General features: G+C 46.7%; 1 protein-coding gene across 8 annotated transcripts in view; it reads right to left on the bottom strand.

The window, feature by feature from the left end:
- The window catches only part of PRR14 (proline rich 14), a 1,002,113-nt gene that overhangs the window by 171,436 nt on the left and 811,191 nt on the right, over positions 1–19,486 (bottom strand). The window lies entirely within an intron of this gene.

Raw genomic sequence — 19,486 nt, 5'->3', positions numbered from 1 at the left:
AAAAACCTGGGTGGCTCATCAGAACAAACTCTTCAGAACAGTGGAACCAAAATCAGCTCTGTTCCTGGAAATCAAATCCAACTTATAATGCGAAATGAAAGTATGTGGGTTGGCCCACGTAGCCGCAGCACAAATAGATTCCATGGGCAACCTAGCCTGAAAGGCCACAGAAGTGGCTAAAGCTCTGGTGGAGTGACCTTTTGGTTTAACAGGCAATTCTTTATTCCTCAGTTGATAGACATGTGATGATAGAAGTCAACCACCTGGACAAGGTTACTTTTGAGACTGGAAGACCTTGGTTACCCTCAGCATAAGAAAGGAAAAGTTGATCTGATTTTCTGATGTCCTTAGTTCTATGTAAATAAAAGCGTAGTTGCCTGTGAACATCTAACTGATGCAATTTATATTCCGCCCTGTTGGGAGGGGTAGGGAAAAAATACAGGGAAGTCTCTATGGACTGATTCAAGTTACTTTCAAGAGACCTTAGGAAGAAAGGAAGGATTTGTCCCGAGACCAACCCTATGATTGTGGAACACCAGGTACGGAGGATGGGAACAAAGAGCCTGCAGTTCCGAAACTCTTCTGGCTGAAGTAATGGCTACCAGAAACAGAGTTTTCCATGAGAAAAACTTCAGGGAACAAGAAGCTGCAGGTTCAAAGGGAGGCAATATTAGAGAAGCTAAAATCAAATTTAGATCCCACGGAGGTGGGGGATCTCTCACTGGAGGCCTGAGCAGAGAGGTACCTTTGAGAAAGGCTTTACACAGCTTGTGCGACATGATATTATTTCCCGACAGGCCAATATGAAAATTTGAAATTGCAGCTAACTGAACTCTAATCGTAGTGGAAGCAGACCCAGAATGGAAGAGTTCCACAAGAAAATCTAAAATGTAGTTTATAGGGGCTGAAAAGGGGGTCTGTACTCTTAGTCTCTGCCCAGGAAGTTTCCATTTACTAGTGTAAGTTTTTCTAGTGGTAGACTTGTGCGATGATAAAATAATTTTCCGCACAGACGGGGAGATGTCTGGAAGCCTGGCTAAAGCTGGAAGTGGAGCAACCAAGCAGTGAGCTGGAGAGATTGCAGGAATTGCTGCAGCCGTCCCGACTGATGGATCAGAAGGTCTGGAAAGTACAGTTTTGTACCTACCATAAATGTAGATATTCGAGTGCTAATACAGCTGCAGTCATAACAGATGGGTTTTCCTGCCGTCAGGCGGGTCCTCGGTCGGCCGAATTCCAAAGTCTAGGACCGGCGTCGGATGTCGCCGCTTCTTCCCTGACGTCAGTGCGACAGGGGTATAAAAGAACCAGCCAACGCCATTTTTTTCAGTTTTTCTTGCCCCAGATGTCAGGTGCCCCCAGAAGGAAGGCAAAACATAAATTTATGTAATAATGCAATGCAATAAAATCAAAAAGCAGTAGTTGCAAGCAAATACACCATAAAAGAAAACCCCAATCATGTTGTATGAGGAGGTGTTAGCAATTAGGCCTGTCCCAAGAGGGGAAGGAGGGAGGGAAACCTGGACTGCAGCTGTATTAGCATTCGAACATCTACATTTATGGTAGATACAAAACTGTACTATGTTCATCGTGCATACAGCTGCAGTCATAACAGATGGGTAGAATCCCAAAGCTAAAGAAGGGGTGGTAGGCACTAAGTGGAACTAGAAGGAGCCAGGATGCCCTGCAAGACTCCAGTGGCAAAGCCCGCTCTAGATTTGGAGTACAATGGTAGGTGATAGTGCTTGGAGAAAGTATGTACAGAACTCCAAGTGGCTGCTTCCAAAATATCTTTCGTAGGAATCCCCCTGAGGAAAGCTGCAGAGGTAGCTGTGGCCCTTGTGGAGTGAGATCTGATGCCTGTAGGTACAGTTTTACCATGAAAAGAGTAACAAAAGCGAATGCAGTGGGCTATCCATTTTGAGATTGTCTGTTTGGAAATAGGCTTCCCTTGAGCACCTGTAGCATAGGACACAAAGAGTTGCTCTGATTTTCTGTAAGGCTTTGTTCTGTCCAAATAATAACGGAGCTGTCTGTGAATGTCCAAGGAATGTAGTAGTCTCTCCCCTTTGTTTTGTGGATTAGGGTAAAAGGTAGGTAAGTGGATAGCCTGATTCAAGGCTACCCTGGATACTACCTTTGGCATAAAAGAAGGGTTGGTTCGAAAGGAAACTCTGTCCTGATGGAAAATGATGAAAGGCTGCACAGCCATGAGGGCTTGTAGTTCCGAAACCCTGCGTGCTGAGGTGATAGCCAGAAGGAAGGCTGTTTTCCAGGACAAATATTGCAGTTCTGTTGAAGCAGCTGGCTCAAAAGGAGGCAGGGTCAGTTTTTCTAGAATGAAATTGAGGTCCCAAGCAGGTACTGGTTGCTTCCTTGGGGGTTTTATATTCTTAGCCCCTCTGAGGAACTGTCTTAAGAGAGGGTGAGAGAATAAAGGAGGATCAGTGTTGTATTCTGCAGAAATGGCTGAGGCATGGATTTTGATGGAGGAGAATGAAAGTCCACTGCTTAGCATCTCAGCTAGGTACTGTAATATTTGAGGTAAATTCAGTATTTCAGGATTCTGACCCTTTTTCTTATTCCAGGTACAAAACTGTTTCCATTTTGCGGAGTAGGCTTTTCTAGTAGAAGGCCTTCTGGCCTCCAAAATGACATCCTGCACCTCCTTGGAGAGAAGGGTCTGTTGTGAATTTAAGGAATCCTCCATGCGGCTAGATTGAGTGTTTTCAGCTGACTGTGAAGAGTTTTGAAGTTGTGCTGAGTCAGTAGAAGAGGCATTAGAGGCAGGATCCATGGTGGGGAATGTGTCAGGCTCCTCAGGAGTGGGTACCAGTGTTGTCTTGGCCAGTCTGGAGCAATGAGAATCATCTTTGGTCTGTCTGCTCTGGCTTTTAATAGAACTTTGGGCAGCAGAGGAAGTGGTGGAAAGGCATAAACTGTCATTGTTGTCCAACTGAAAGAGAGTGCGTCCACTTTCCAGGCCTGTGGATGAAAGGTCCTTGAGCAGAATTTTGTCAATTGGTAATTTCTGTGGGTGACAAAGAGATCTATGTCTGGCCTTCCCCATGCTTGAATTATCTTTGTAAAAACTTGAGGATGCAACTTCCATTCGTGTGGATCTGTCATATTTCTGCTTACGTTGTCTGCCAGTGTGTTTTCCTTGCCTGGCAGGAACTGTGCTTGAAGTTGGATTTGTAATTCCAGAGCCATGTTCCAAAGAGACATGGCTAGCCTGCATAGGGGGTATGAATGGGTTCCTCCTTGTTTGTTTATGTACGACATCACTGTGGTGTTGTCTGTCCTTATCAATAGCTGGCCTGGATGCAGTAGGTCTTTGAAAGCCATAATAGCATTTATTACTGCTAGCATTTCCTTTTGCTTGATGTGTAGGTGCTTTTCTTTTTGGGACCATTTGGCCTGAATGCACCGATCTGTCATGTGCACCCCCACAGGCGTAGTCCGAGGCCTCTGTTGTGATGACTTGATTTGCTTGAGGCTTGCAGAATGGGAGACCTATGTTTCTTTGGCATGCTTGAGCCCACCACAGAAATTCCTTTTGAAGACATGGAATCAGTGGTATAATTGTTTCCAAACTGTGGCTGTGTTGAGACCATAAGTTTTTTAGGTACCATTGAAGTTTCCTCATATGCAGCTTTGCACATGGGATTAGCAGGATGCAAGATGCCATGAATCCCAGAGCCTGCAGGATTTTCCTTGCAGTCAGCCTGGTGAAGGTTGCCAGTTTTCTGAAGTAATGAGTTAGTTGCCCTTGTTTCTCTGGCATAGGTAGGCCATCTGGGTGTTTGTATTCAAGCTGGCACCCAGGAAAATTATTGTTTGAGAGGGTATTAGTCTTGATTTCTTTTTGACTGCGTATCCCAGAGAATTCAACAACATTACAAACGCCAGGTGTTTCAGAAGTATGTGTTTGCTGTCCGCTTGCATCAGGCAGTCGTCCAAATATGGGTATATTTGTATCCCTTGGAGTCTGCAGAAGGCAATTACTGATGCCAGACATTTCGTGAACACTCTGGGCGCAGTAGATAAGCCAAAGGGCAATGCAGAGAATTGATAATGGGTTGAACCTGCAAGAAATCTGAGGTATCTTCTGCAATCTTGTCTGATTGGGACATGCAGGTATGCCTCCTTGAGGTCCAACGTTACCAGCCAAGACTCCTTGCCCAGCATGGGTAGGAGCTGCTGTAATGTGAGCATCTTGAATTTTGGTACGAGTAAATATGTGTTTAGGATGGATAGGTCCAAAATAGGTCTCCAATCTTTGCCCTTCCTTGGTACTAGGAATAGTCTGGAATAAAAACCTTGACCCTGTTCTTGTGCAGGTACCTCTTGAATAGCTTTCATGTCCATGAGATGTGAAATTTGTTTTTGTGCCTCTGCCCTTTGATTGTGTGGCAGGTTTGGCATGCCTCTCATTTTTGGAAGGGTGTGAAAGTGGAATCTGTAGTCTCTGTCTATAATGTCCAGGATCCATTTGTCTTTTGTGACAATATGCCAATTTTTCGAAAATAACCCCAGTTTTCCGCCTAAAGGTGCTGCCAATTGAGCCTTGCTTGGCATGCAAAGGGGAAAGTCATTGGTTCTGCTTTCTGAATGGCTGTGAACTATCCCCACCATCTCTTGGTGTAGGTTGCTTGCCATTGTCTGCCTCTAAATGATACTTAAGATTGCCCTCTACCCCTCAGGCGCCTGTATCTACCTCTGAGGTCTGTCCGTGGCTGGAAAGGACCAATTTTTTGAAGGCCAATTTCTACTGAAACGTGGAGGTTGTACCTGTAGGAAATCTTTCACTGTTTGCATTGATTTTGCCTTTTCCTCCATTTTCTTTAATACCTCCTCAGCTTTAACACCAAACACTACATCTTTTTGAAGAGGTGCATCTAGTAGTTTAGCTTTGACATGATCTGGTAAGGTTTGCTCTTTGAGCCAAGCATGTCTACGTATGACTGATCCTGTAACAGCAGCTCTACATGAGGCCTCTAAAGCATCAAAACCACATTGCAAGGTATGTTTACCCACTTGCTCTGCACTATGCAACAAATCCTGCAACTCCTTCAAGTCTGGTTGTTCAGGTTGTGACATTTTGCTTTTCAACTGAGATAACAAAAACTGTTGATACTTTAACATATGGAACTGACAGTTTAATGCCCTCATGGTTAAGGTGGCCGAGGTGTATACCTTTTTCCCCCACCCTTCTAAAGCTCTGGAATCTCTCTCTGAAGGTAATGGATTTTTGGCAGTGGAGGCCTTAATTCCCTTGGGACCCTGTGAAATAGTTTCTGGGTCAGCCGCATGGCTTTTGTATAGGAATTGGTGTGAATCAGGAACCCGGTAATACCAGTCAGGCTTGACTGGAGCTGGAGGTAAAGAATCTGGGTTAAGGCTGGCCTCTGAATACACATCATCTAGTATGTCTAAGACAGGAGGGATAGCCATAGGCCTGTGCTGAGGGAGCAAGAGGAAATCCCTGAGCCTTTTCTTGGAGTCTGAGTAATCTTGGCCTTCCCAGTGGAAGTGTTCCCTCAAGGTATGCAAGGTTTCCCCAAAAGAGTAGTCCTCAGGGGGGGGAGACAGAGGGAATGGACTCCTCTGCATCAGAATCTTCAAAAGGGGAGTATGAATGTTCCTGGTCTTCAGAATGTTCTGAAGTAATGGAGGCCTGGTCCAAGGAAGGGTATTCTTCCTCCACTCTGGGCCTTTTGTCCGAGGGGGGGGTTGAGAACCCCTGATAAGAGTAATCAAATCCTCAGCCATTTTAAGCATCTGCTTTTTAGGCATGGGGCCTTGAGAGGGGCCATGTGGAGCTTGTCTCTTGGAATGCATCGCTGCTTTAGATTTAGTGAAAGCCTTAATGGAAAAAGAAGAAGAAGGCCTGAAGACACCTTGAGAGGTGGCAGGCCTGTCTAAACTCTGAGTTTCCCCGCCAAGAGTGGCTTCGGTATCTGTAGTCGGGGTGTGGGCCGAAGAGCCTGCGACCTCGGGCATAGAAGACACCGCTAATGAAGTGTCATCGGTAGTCAGGGGCTGCGTAGGCACCTCGCTGAGAACCGGAGCACCAGTAGTCGGCTTTACCGTGGTCTCGGTAGAAGTCGCAGACCTCGTATATCAGTCCTTATCTTTGCATCTTTTACTCAAAACTGGAGTCGGATTATCCGACGACATAATGTAATTAAACTTTTTGCCAAAATAGTGTTGGGCAAACTCCGCCCGACGCTTAATACTGCATCTGGTGAATGTAGCACAAAAATGACAGGCCGAGACGTCGTGGTCTGGGCCTAAACAAGGAATGCAGAGGGAATGGAAATCCTTATGCGGTATTTGCTTCCCACATGAAATGCAATTATTAACTTTGTCTGACATCGGTCTGAGGCAAGAAAAGTTTCCCCAACGGGGCACTTAGCTTTCAAGAAGACTTCGGTTGAAAAATATTCATAATCTCAGGAGCTGGCCGACCGGCACTTGTGAACTGCTTCTGCTTCGGGCACCGCGCGGCAAGAAAGACTGAAGAAAATGGCGTCGGCTGGTTCTTTTATACCCCTGTCGCACTGACGTCAGGGAAGAAGCGACGACATCCGACGCTGGACCTAGACTTTGGAATTCGGCCGACCGAGGACCCACCTGACGGCAGGAAAACCCATCTGTTATGACTGCAGCTGTCTGCACGATGAACATCTGGGTCCAGAGTCCAAGGCTGCTCTAGAAGATGATGATGCAGGAACGGGAAACATATTTGTCGAGGCCAGTACGGAGCAATGTGGATCATTTTGCAGCACAAAACGGTAGCTTTCTGTATCAGTTTTGGAATAAGGGGAAATGGAGGGAATGCATAAAGAAGTCCCTGAGGTCAATCGTGGACTAGCTGGTCTCTGGGGGAATGTCCAGGAAGTGGAAGGAGAGAGAAGAATTTGTTGCATTTGCTGTTGAAGGGGGTGGCAAAAAGGTCGCAGCAAGGCTGTCCCCATTTGTGGAATATCTGGTCCGCAACTACTTGATTCAGAGACCACTCGCTTGGCATGAAAATTGCTCTGCTCATTCTGTCTGCTATGACGTTGGACTTCCCAGGGATGTGCATTGCGATCAGAAACTGTTGGGAAGAGATCGCCCACTGCCAAATTCTGAGTGCTTCTCGACATAGGGGGGTAGGACTTGGTTCCGCCCTGCTTGTTGATGTACCACACTACTGACATATTGTCCGTTTGAACTGCAGTGGTCCCGGGTAGGAAGAGAGTCCTGTAGAGCTTGCAACGCTAGAAGCACAGCCCTCATCTCCAAGACGTTTATATGCAGGTGGTACTTGTGAGGTTGCCAGGTGCCTTGGACTGTCCTGCCCTGATAATGCCCCCCCCCCACCCGATCAGGGAAGCATCCGTTGTAACCGCAGCAACTGGAGGGGGAAGTACAAATGGCCTGCCTAGGGGTAATGATGTGGAGATCATCCACCATGCAAGGTGCTTTTTGCATGCTTCTGTGATCATGAGAGACATGGGAAGTTGCTGGAAGGACCATTGGGTGAAAAGCAGCCACTGGAGGATCCTCATGTGAGAACGAGCTAGAGGAACAAGTATGATAGCCGCTGCCATGAGATCTAGAGTTTGGAGGACGAACCTGGCTTGAATTCTCTTGCATGCTAATAAGACCTGTACATACTGATGAATCACTAATACCCTGTCTGGTGGAAGGCTCGCTGACATGTCTTTTGTATTTAAATTTGTGCCTATAAAGGTGATAGACTGACAGGGCGACAATGCAGACTTTTTGAAATTTATTGAGATACCTAGTCTGGAGCAAGTGTCGATAGTGAAGTCTCTGGCTCGCAGAAGGTGATGCTTGGTGGTAGCGGTAAGGAGCCAGTCGTCTAGATATGGAAACACCTGGAATCTTTGCCGTCTCAGGTGAGCAGTAACTACTGCCATGCAATTGGTGAACACCAGGGGGGCTGTGGTGAGACCAAAGGGCAGCGCTGTGAACTGGTAATGGCTGGCTCCCAGCCGGAAGCGGAGGAATCTTCTGGAGCGTCTGTCCATTTTGACGTGGTAGTACGCGTCCTGAAGATCTATAGAGCACATCAAATTGTCCTGAACCAGAAAGGGCATAATGGACTGTAGCGTGACCATCCGAAACTCGGTTCTTTGTACAGACCTGTTCAGTCTGCTGAGATCCAGAATGGATCTCCAGTCCCGTCTTTTTTGGTACCAAAAAGAACCTTGAGTAAATTCCGGACCCTTGCTGGTCTGCTGGGACTTGCTGGATGGCTCTTTTTCTTAGCAGTTCTGAAATTTCTTGTACTGCTTGGTCCCTTAGATTGGGTGGAACATCTGGAAGGGACTTGTTTGACATTACGGGAGTGCGAATGAAGGGTATTCTGTAGCCTCTGGATATAACTGACCGTACCCATTTGTCTTGAGTTATGTCTTGCCAGGCTCTTGGGTACAGTGATAATCTTCCCCCGACTGCCTCCGGAAGTGAGCAGTCGGGCAACCCTTCAGGGATGGTGGGAGGGCTTCTCAGAGAAGGATTCTCTGCTGCCCTGGTTTTGCGGACCCCCTCTGCCACGAGGGCGGCGTCTATTATTATTCCCTCCTCTGCCCCTGGATGGGAATTCACCACGTGTGTCCGGCAAGGCTCCCTGAGATTTCCGGAACCACATCTTTCCGCTCTTCTGACCTTTGGGATATGGCCTGGAAGGAGTGGAAAAACAGACTCCCACGGCAGAGAGAGTCTTGCCTTCCTGTTCACACCTGGTAAGGGTGTCCTTCACCTGTGATCCAAAAAGAGAGGAACCATCAAAGGGTGTGTTGGTGAAAGACGCTCTGAAAGATTCCGCAAAGTTACATAGCCGCATCCAGGTGTGTCTCCTTAGAGCAACACCTGTGCTTGCGGCTCTACTCACACCATCGGCTGCTTAAGAAATGAGCCTCATGGAGGAGTTCACCACTGAATTAAGAGTCGCCAGCTAGGAGGCTGCCTTAGCCCAGGCCCCCTCAGCTGATGGATCTTGGAGGGTATCTCCGAGCTCCTTAAGGAGATCCCTTTGAAGGTGGGTAAAGTGGTACAAGTAATTCAGAGACCTCTTAGAAAAAGTCGCTGAAGAGAACATCCGCTTCCCGTATCTGTCCATCGTCCTGGACTCCTTGTTAGGAGGATGGACAGATGAAGTTTCAGCCAACCCCTTCGTGGCCGCCGCTACCACCATGGCATCAACAGGCACACCTTTAGTCAAACTGTTTATCCTGTGGTGCCGTTATGAATTTATCTGGTCTTCTGGGGGTGGGGTCCACTGTGTCTGGAGCCGACCACGCCTTCCCAGCCACCACTGACATGAGTGGGTCGAAAGGAGGAGACACCCAGGAGGTGGAAGGTCGGGAACCAAACACATCCAGGAATACAGACTCATCCTCGGAGGGGCTTAGGGTATTCCAGTTCCCCCTCTGCCTAAGCATCTCAAGGATGCCTGAAAAGGAGACATCTTCAGAGGGGGATCTCGGGGATCCTTCCGAATCCTCCAAGTCGGTATCTGACGTGACAGACTCAGGGGAGTCGACATGCTTCCTTCTTGCATTTCCTCTTACGAGGTGGCTCCTCTGAATGATCAAGGGAGGCCTCGGAAGAGGAAGATAAACCCAAGGGGGTGCCCTCCCCACGCTTGGGGTCTGGAGGAGGGACAGAGGCAGATGCAGGCACCATAGTGGGAGGAGCCAGTGGGGTTGATCGTGGAGCTGACTCAGACCTAGATCTCTTTCGACTCCCAGTCGGCTCCGAAGGTGGAGTCAGAACAGACTGGGAGGCAGGTACATCGGTTCTAACCGGAACCGAGGCTGAAGAAACAGCTTCACCCACCGACGGCTCCTAACTGGGAGCCGAAGATTTTGGTGGTTTAGAGGCCTTCACGGGCTGAGTCTTTGCCGGTGAATCCTGCTTGAGTAATCCACGTAGGATTAATTTATTTTTACGCTCCTGCAGGACTCTTGGGCTGAAGGCATGGCAAATCGAACAAGAGTCCTGCAGGTGCACGGAGCCTAGACAGAAGAAGTGTGACCATCTGTCAGAGACATCTTCTGACAGCATGAATCACACTTCTTGAACCCGGACACCTTGGTATCCTTGGACATACTTAAAAAAGGGATACCACACACAACACACTGCTATAACAATATAAGTATAGTAACTATAAAAAAGCACACACACACACAAGTTACCACACCCAAAAACAGTGAAGGATACATACATTAGTCTAACAACTATAAGAAGACTAAACTAAGAAAATACTATGATATATATACATTTATTTTTTTTAAGAAAAATAGGTTAGCCTCTAACTTAAACGGCTACTTCAGAAAAGAGAGAGAGTGAGGGGGGAGGGGAAAACTCTCTAACTAAAACAAGTTTTCTGAAGGGATAGGGGAAGTTTGAAAAAGAAAACTACAAGTATCTATATATCTAAAGATTAACTAGTCTAAACAATCTATACTAACGAGCTATCAATATTGATCAAAAAACGATTAAATAATGAAAATATACGACCTGAGCCAGTAGACAACCTCGCAGCCAAAGCGGCAAACGAGATCTGGGTATCTAGCGCCAGGCATCATTGCATATGGGGTGGGCCTCGAGCCAGTATGCAGCTCTCGAGCTTTTGAAGATGGCAAAGTCGGAGCCGAGGATCGGCTTCGATCCTAACCAGCAAGAATGAAAGCGAGATAGACAACTTAACATCAAATGTTTTGAGGCCCAACACTGGTGGCGAGGGCTCCACAGTGCTGGAAGGGGATTATTTACAAATAAACATACTGGAGAGCATCACTGTGTTTACAGAATGGTCTGCCTGTAAAATTGATTTTATTTTTTTGCGTACATTTTTGATGTAAAACTGTTCCTCTGCCTAATATGTTACAAACTTGCTCTAATGCATGTAAATGCTGCTCAAGGAAGTATTTTACATCCAAAATATAAGTTTGTTAACTAATGTCAACATGCACACACACTAACATTCAGAAGCAGTTACCTTTAAACACACACAAATTCATTTAATAATGGTAGAAGACTTATCAGATTACTAAGAGTTTATTAGTGTTATGACCATTTTTAAAGCACAGCTGTGTACACTTTCCATAAATGTAGATGTTCGAGTGTTTTCACTGTTGCAGTCATTACATTTAGGTTATCTGCCTGCAGGTAGCCCTCAGTCGGCCTGAATACCAGAGTCTTGGGATTTCTGCGTCGGATGCTGTCGCTTCTTCCATGACGTCAAGTTATCAGGGGTATAAAACATGCAGCCAACGCCATTACATCAGTCTTTCCTGCTCCAGATGTCAGGTGCCCTCACAATAGGAAGCAATTATATGGTATGGAACACCCCCAGCAAAAAGCAAATACATAAGATACAATATATATACCAAACAAGAAGGAAAGGTACAGCCAAGGGAAGTCAGGGGGCTGGAGGGAGGGTAACCAGGACTGCAACAGTGATTACACTCTAACATCTACATTTATGGTAAGTTTACACAACTGTACTATGTTTTTCGTGTTTCACTGTTGTAGTCATCACTTTTGGGTTGATTCCCAAGGCTAAGGAAGGGTGGAGGTAGTTAAAGAACATTAGGCCTAGCAATCAAGCCCTGTAAAACTGCTGTGCCAAATCCAGCACTGGATTGAGAAAAGATAGGCAGGTGGTAATGCTTGGTGCAAGTACATACAGAGCTCCAGATAGCAGCTTCCAGGATGTCCCTAGTAGGGACTCCTATGAGAAATGCCGTAGAGGTAGATGCAGCCCTGGTGGAATGTCATCTTATCCCCTGTGAGGTAGGTTTTCCATGGTGCCTGTAGTAGAAATGGATGCAATGGGCTATCCATTTGGAAATGGTTTGCTTTAAAATGGCCTTCCCCTCTGCCCCTGCAGCAAAGCTAACAAGTAGCTGGTCAGATTTTCTGAAAGGCTTATTTCTGTCCAAATACAATCTAAGCTTTCTGTGTATGTCCAGAGAATGCAGTATCTTTCCCCCCTTAGTTTGAGGATTAGGGAAAAAAGTAGGCAAATAAATGGACTTGTTTAGAGCCACACTAGACACTAACCTTGGGCATAAAGGATGGATTAGTCCTGAGGGAAATCCTGTCCGCATGGAAGATAATGAAGGGCTCCACTGCCATAAGGGCCTGCAGTTCAGACACTCTTCTTGCTGAAGTGATGGCTAGACGTAAAGCTGTTTTCCAAGACAGGAAATTTCAACTCTGCTGTAGCAGCTGGTTCAAAGGGGGGAAGAGTGAGTTTTTCCAATACAATGTTAAGGTCCCAGGCTGGAGTGGGGGGTGGCGTGATGGGGGGGGGGGTCTTACATTTTTGGCCCCTCTAAGGAATTGTTTTAGCAGGGGATGAGAGAAGAAGGGTGGCTCCGTATTACAATGTGCTGAAATGGCAGAGGCATGAATCTTAATTGAAGAGAAAGACAGACCCTTGTGGAGCATTTCTGTTAAATAATCTACAATAGGAGGTAAGCTGGGCACTGTTGTGCCCATCATCTGAGCCTAGCTCCTGGAACAGAATCTTTTCCACTTTTCTGAATAGGATTTTCTAGTACTAGGTCTCCATGCCTCAGGAATGACATCCAGCACCTGCTTACTGAAGGTTGCTAGAGGTAAGCTCAGGGAATTAGCCAGGCTGCAAGGTTCAGGGTTTGAAGCTGAGGGTGCAGAATCTGGCCCGCCTGCTGGGACAGCAGGGAAGGGGTCTGAGGCAGGTGCCATGGTTGCAGCACTGTCAAGACTGCGCAAAAGAGGGTACCCAGTGCTGGCATGGCCAGTCTGGGGCAATCAGTATTGTCCTTGGCTTGTCCTGTTTGATCTTTAGTAGAACCTTCAAGAGGAGAGGCAGAGGGGGAAAGGCATAAACCGAGAGGATTTCCCAGGTAAAGGACAGGGCACCCACTTTCTAAGCTTGGCTGTGGGGAGTTCTACTGCAGAATTTGTTCACTTGGTAGTTCTGAGGGGAGCCAAACAGGTCTGCCTCTGGAGTCCCCCAATTGTTCCTCAAGAGCTTGAATATTTTGGGTTCCAGTTTCCATTCGTGTGGGTCCATGAGATTTCTGCTTAAGTCGTCTGCCAGTGAATTTAGTTTGCCTGACAGGGATTGAGCTTGCAGGTTCACTTGGTAGCTCAAGGCTGTGTTCCACAGAGCCATGGCTAGTCTGCAGAGTGGGTAGGAATGGGTTCCCCCCTGCTTGTTTATGTACCACATAACTGTGGTGTTGTCTGTCTTTACCAATAGCTGTCCTGGAAGAATAAGGTCTTTGAAGGCTGTCCGAGCATTCTGTACAGCTAACATTTCTTTTTGATTGATATGCAGGTGCATTTGTATTGGATTACATTTGCCCTGAATGCACTGCCCTGCCATGTGAGCCCCCATGCATAGTCTGATGCATCTGTTGTTAGGGTTTGGGTGGCAGGGGATAGAGTTAAAGGGAGACCCTTGTTGTGGTAGCAGGTCTCTGCCCACCAAAGGAACTCTGTCCTTAGACAAGGAATAATAGGAATCATTGTTTCCAGGTCCTGAGAATGTTGACACCATAGACTTTTTAGATACCACTGAAGTTTCCTCATATGCAGTCTTGCATATGCAACTAACAGAATGCAAGACGCCATGAACCCCTGGGCTTGCAGGATTTTCCTTGAAGATAGCTGGGTTTTTGTGGCCAGTAGGTTGAAGTAGGTTGTCAAATAAACTTGTTTCTCTGGAGTGAGGAATGCCATCTGGGAAGTTGTTTTCAAGCTTGCTCCCAGGAATACAATCTGTTGGCGGGCAACTAGCTGTGATTTCTTCTTGTTGATGGTGTACCCCAGTGAGGTTAGAAGTCTCTTTACAAATGCCAGATGTTGTAATAGCAAGTCCTGACTTTCTGCCTGAATCAGGCAGTCGTCCAAATATGGGTAAATCGAATATTTCTCTATCTGCAAAATGCAATGGCTGGAACTAGGCACTTTGGCTTATCTACTGCACCCAGGGTATTCACAAAGAGAAGTGCAGAGAACTGATAGTGCATGGAACCCATCCTGAAACGTGGGTATTGTCTGGAGGATTCCCTTATTGGGATGTGCAGGTAAGCTTCTGTTAAGTCTAGGGTTGCCAGCCAGGCATTCTTGGCTAGCATAGGAAGAAGCTGTTGAAGAGTTAGCATTTTGAATTTTGGAACCACCAGAAAGGTGTTGAGAATAGACAGGTCCTGGATAGGACGGCAGGAGTTTTCTTTTCTGGGAACAAGGAACAGTCTTGAATAAAAACCTTGTCCCCTTTGTTCTGCTGGGACAAGTTGAATAGCCCTGATACGGAGGAGAGAGAGCACTTGTTTTTGGGCCTCTGCCCACTGATTTGGGGGGAGGTCTGGCCACCCCATTGGGATTGGGAATGAGTAGAAGTAGAATCTGTATCCTAGGGAAACTATGTTTAAAACATATTTGTCCTGGGTAATGAGTTCCCAGTTTTTGCATGCAGGGTGAGCTTTCCCCCTAAGGGAGCAAGTAGTTGAGCAGGGCTTGGAAGAGTTAAAGATAAGTCATTGTGCCATTTTTCCATGGGGGGGGGGGGTGGCGTACTACTCCTTGTTTTGGAAGTGGAAGCCCCCCACTGCTTAGATCTGTGCACAGCCTGAGACTGAAGGCTTGGTGGTCTGCTGCTCCTGGGTTTGGACTGAGAAGGCCTGGAAGGGACTGGAAATTACCAGTTCTTTGAAGGCCAATGCCTACTGAATCTAGGTGGCTGTACTTGTAAGAAACCTTTAACAGTTTGCATAGATTTTGCTTTTTCCTCCATCCTTTTGAGGATGACTTCTGCTTTGTTGTCAAAAAGGCGGTCTTGGTTTCAGGGTGCATCCAGTAATTTAGCTTTAACATGATCTGGCAAGTTTTGTTCCTTAAGCCAAGCATGCCTTCTAAGTACAGACCCAGTGATAGCAGCCCTGCAAGATGCTTCTAAAGCATCAAAACCACATTGCAAAGTATGTTTACCAACTTGTTCAGCAGAATGCATTAACTCTTGCAAAACGTTGTGTTCAGCACAGTCAGGAATCAACATAATTTTCTGTTTAAGTAGTCCCATAATATGCTGCTGATACTTTAACATATGAAACTGGCAATTTAAAGCCCTAATGGCCAAAGTATCAGAAGTGTACATCTTCTTACTCCATCTGTTTAAAGCTCTAGAGTCCCTATCAGAAGGGGTAGGATTTTTAGCAGTAGTAGCCTTAATGCCTTTTGGTCCTTGGGAAATGGTCTCTGGATCCGCAGTAGGATTCTTGAAGAGGAATTTGTCAGAGTCAGGTACTCTGTAGTACCTGTCAGGTTTCCTGGGAGCTGGAGACAAAGTGTCTGGGGTAAAGCTGGATTCCAAGAAAACATCATCTACAATCTCCAGAACAGGAGGGATAGCTAAAGGCCTGTGTTGAGGCAGGAATAAGAATTCCCTAGGTCTCTTTTTGGACTCGGAATAGTCCTGGCTTTCCCAGCGGAAATGCTCCTTAAGGGTATGCAAGGTTTCACCAAAAGAAAAATCCCCTGGAAGGGAAGCAGAGGAAATGGAATCCTCTGCATCAGAATCCTCATAAGTAGATAACGATAAATCCTGGTAGTCAGAAGGAACAGAGATATCAGATTCCTGATCAAAAGAATCAGAAAGAAAATCAGTTCCAGGTCTCTTTAAAGGGGAAGGCTGGCTTCTTCTAATTAAGGTAATAAGGTCTTCAGCCATTCCAATCATTTGTTTTTGAGGCATATAAGCCTGAGAATGCGGTTTGGTCATTGGTTTTCTAGGTGTAGTGCGAACCTTAGGCCTGAGGAATTCGGTATTCTTAGCTTGAAACAAAGTCATCGGTTTAATATGAAAATCGGTAGGCCTAAATACACCCTCAGAAGCCGGTGCTCCGGACCCATCTAAGGTAGAGACATCCGCAGCATCGTGCGGCATACCAGACTCCGAATGGGTCTCAGTAGAGGCCTGTGAATCTGCAGTAGCGGGTATCAGGGGCTGCGAAACCACTTCACTGAGTACTGGTGGACTGACAACTAGCTTAATGGAAGCGTCGACAGTTTTGAACTTATGCAGTCTGTTCTCTGTCTTTATCCTTACTTTTTTTGGAAGATCGGTAGTCGGATGGCTTAACGAAGCCATTTCTGAGTGTGGAGATTGAGAATGAAAGTAGTTAGCTTCAAAAACAGCCCAACGACGAATAGTTTGGTTGTTGAACAAAGCACAAAACCAACAGTGAGGGACATTATAGTCTGGGCCCAGACAGGTGACGCAGTAAGAATGAAAATCTCTATGGAGGTATTTGCTTTCCACAGGCAAGAGAATTGTTAATTTTTTCTGACATCGGTTAGAACAAGAAAAAAGGATCCCCAACAGGGTACTTATCTTTGTGAAGACTTCAGGTCTGAAACTCGAAAATGAAAATTTTAGGAGTTGGCCGACCGGCATTTGCAAACTGCTTCTGCTTCAGGCACAGCACGGCAAGAAAGTCTGACATAATGGCATCGACTGCATGTTTTATACCCCTGATGACCTGTCGTCATAGAAGAAGCGACAGCATCCAACGTAGAAATCCCAAGACTCTGGTATTCAGGTCGGCTGAGGGCTACTTGCAGGCAGATAACCCAAATGTGATGACTGCAACAGTGAAACATGAAGACTATTAAAGGGTTCCACAGCCATAAGTGCTTGTAGCTCAGACACTCTTCTAGCTGAAGTGATGGCCAGAAGCAAGGTTGGTTTCCAAGAAAGGAATTTTAACTCTGCTGTTGCTGCAGGCACAAATGGGGGGTAGCATGAGCTTTTCCAGTACAAAGTTAAGGTCCCAAGCAGGGGTGGGTACTCTCCTAGGTGGCCTTAAGTTGTCTGCCCCTCTCAGGAACTGTTTGATCAGAGGGTGAGAAAAGAGAAGTGGCTCAGTGCTGTAATGAGCCGAAATGGCAGAGGCATGGATCTTAATGGAGGAGAAGGATAGACCTCTGTGGAATAGATCTGCTAAGTAATCCAAGATTAGAGGCAGGGAGGGCAGAGTTTAGACTGAATCCAGGAGCAGTACCTTTTCCACTTATCAGCATAGGATTTCCTTGTACTGGGTCTTCTGTCTTCAAGAATTACATCAAGCACCTGGTTGCTTAGGCTGGAGTTCAAGGAATAAGCCAGGCTGCAAGATTTAGGGTTTGCAGTTGTGGATGCAAGATCTGTCCCTCCCCTGCTGAGAGAGCAGGGTTGGGTTCTGGTGTAGGTGCCAGGGTGGCACTGGTGACAGGCTACGCAGAAATGGGTACCAGTGCTGGCATGGCCAGTCTAGGGCAATCAGAATTGTCCTTGGTCTGTCCTGTCTTGCCTTGAGCAATACTCGAGAGAAGGGGCGGGGGGGGGGGGGGCATAGATTGAGACATTTACCCACTGGAAGGATAGGGCATGCACTTTCCAGGCCCTACTGTGAGGTGTTCTGGTGCAGAATTTGCTGAGCTGGTGATTGCAGGGGGAGGTCAAGAGATCCACCTCTGGGGTCCCCCATTTCTGAATCAGAAGGTTGAAGGTGCTGGGCTCTAGTTGCCACTCGTGTGGGTCTAGGAGATTTCTGCTTAAGTCATCTGCCAGTAAGTTTTGTTTGCCTGGCAGGAATCGAGCTTGCAAATGGACCAGCATGTCCAAGGCCGTGTTCCACAGGGCCACTGCTAGCCTGCAGAGTGGGCAAGAGTGGGTTCCCCTCTGCTTGTTGATGTGCCACAGGGCCATGGCTAGCCTGCAGAGTGGGTTCCCCCCTGCTTGTTGATGTGCCACGTAACTGTGGTGTTGTCTGTTTTTATTAGCAGGTGTCCCGGTGAGAGTAGGGATCTGAAAGCTGTCAGAGCATGCTGCACAGCTAGCATCTCTTTTTGGTTGATGTGCAGATTAATTTGATTTGGGCTCCAGTGGCCCTGAATGCACTTGCTGTCCATGTGTGCCCCCCAGGCATAGTCTGATGCGTCTATGGTTAGAGTCTGGGCGGCATGGGGTTGAGTAAAGGGCAGTCCCTTGTTGTGGTTGCATGCTGCTGCCCACCAAAGAAACTCTGTCCTTAGACAGGGTATTATAGAAATTACGGTTTCCAGGTCCTGAGAATGTTGGCACCAAAGACTTTTTAAGCACCACTGAAGTTTCCTCATATGCAGTCTGGCATATGGAATCAGTAGGATGCATGAGGCCATGAACCCTAGGGGCTGCAGGATTTTCCTTACGGATAGCTGGGTTCTGGTGGCCATTTGAGTAAAACAGTCTGACAGAAAGGCTTGTTTTTCTGGAGTGAGGAATGCCATCTGGGATGCTGTGTCCAGGCTTGCTCCCATGAACACAATCTTTTGGCTGGCGACTAGTTTTGATTTCCTTTTGTTGATGGTGTACCCCAGGGAGGTTAGGCGGTTTTCTACAAATGTCAGGTGCTGAACAGCATTTCCTGACTATCTGATTGAATCAGGCAGTCGTCCAAGTATGAGTAAATTTGATTATTTCTCTGTCTCCAGTAAGCAATGGCTGGAGCCAGGCATTTTATGAATACTCTGGGAGCAGTGGATAAGCCAAAGAGAAGTGCAGAGAACTGATAATGCATAGATCCTGCCATGAAGCATAGATATTTCCTGTATGACTCCCTTACAAGGATGTGCAGATAGGCTTCTTTTAAGTCTAGGGTGACTAACCAGGCATCAATGGCTAGCACAGGTAGAAGCTGCTGCAGGGTGAGCATTCTGAATTTTGGTACCAACCAGAAAGGTGTTGAGAATCGAAAGATCTAGGATTGGGCACCAAGTGCCCTCTTTTCTGGGTACCAGGAAAAGTCTGGAATAGAATCCTTGACCTATCTGTTCTGCAGGAACAGGATGAATTGTCCTTCCAGAGAGCAGGGACTGAACTTGGCTTTGTGCCTCTGCCCACTGGTTTGGAGGAAGGTCTGGGAACCCTTTTGGGGTTGGCAGTGAGTGGAAGTAAAATTTGTACCCCTGGGATACAATGTTGAGGACCCATCTGTCTTTGGTGATGGAAATCCAGTTTTTTGCATGAAGGGCAAGTTTTCCTCTTAGGGGCACAAGCAGTTGGGCAGAGGTGGGGAGTGGAATTGAAAAGTCATTGGGAATTCTTTCCGTAAGGGGGTGGTTTAGCACTCCCTGCTTTAGAGGTGAAGGTACTCCATTACTTACATCTCTGCACACCCTGAGACTCTAGTCTGGGGGGGGTCTGTTTCCCCTTGGTCTAGTTTGAGATGGTCTTGAGGGGGCTGGAAAGGACCAATGCTTCGAGGGACAATGCCTACTGAATCTAGGAGGCTGTACTTGCAGGAATTGTTTGACTGTCTGCACAGATTTAGCTTTTTCTTCTATCTTTTTAAGAACCTCTTCTGCTTTGGTGCCAAAGAGCTTGTCTTTGGTCAAAGGAGCGTCTAATAACTTTGATTTGACATGGTCTGGCAAGGTCTGATCC

Source organism: Protopterus annectens, chromosome 10.part0 (assembly GCF_019279795.1).
Source record: "Protopterus annectens isolate FY-2018-M chromosome 10.part0, PAN1.0, whole genome shotgun sequence".
Taxonomy (NCBI): Eukaryota; Metazoa; Chordata; order Ceratodontiformes; family Protopteridae; genus Protopterus; species Protopterus annectens.
This window is presented reverse-complemented; position numbering and strand designations above follow the sequence as displayed.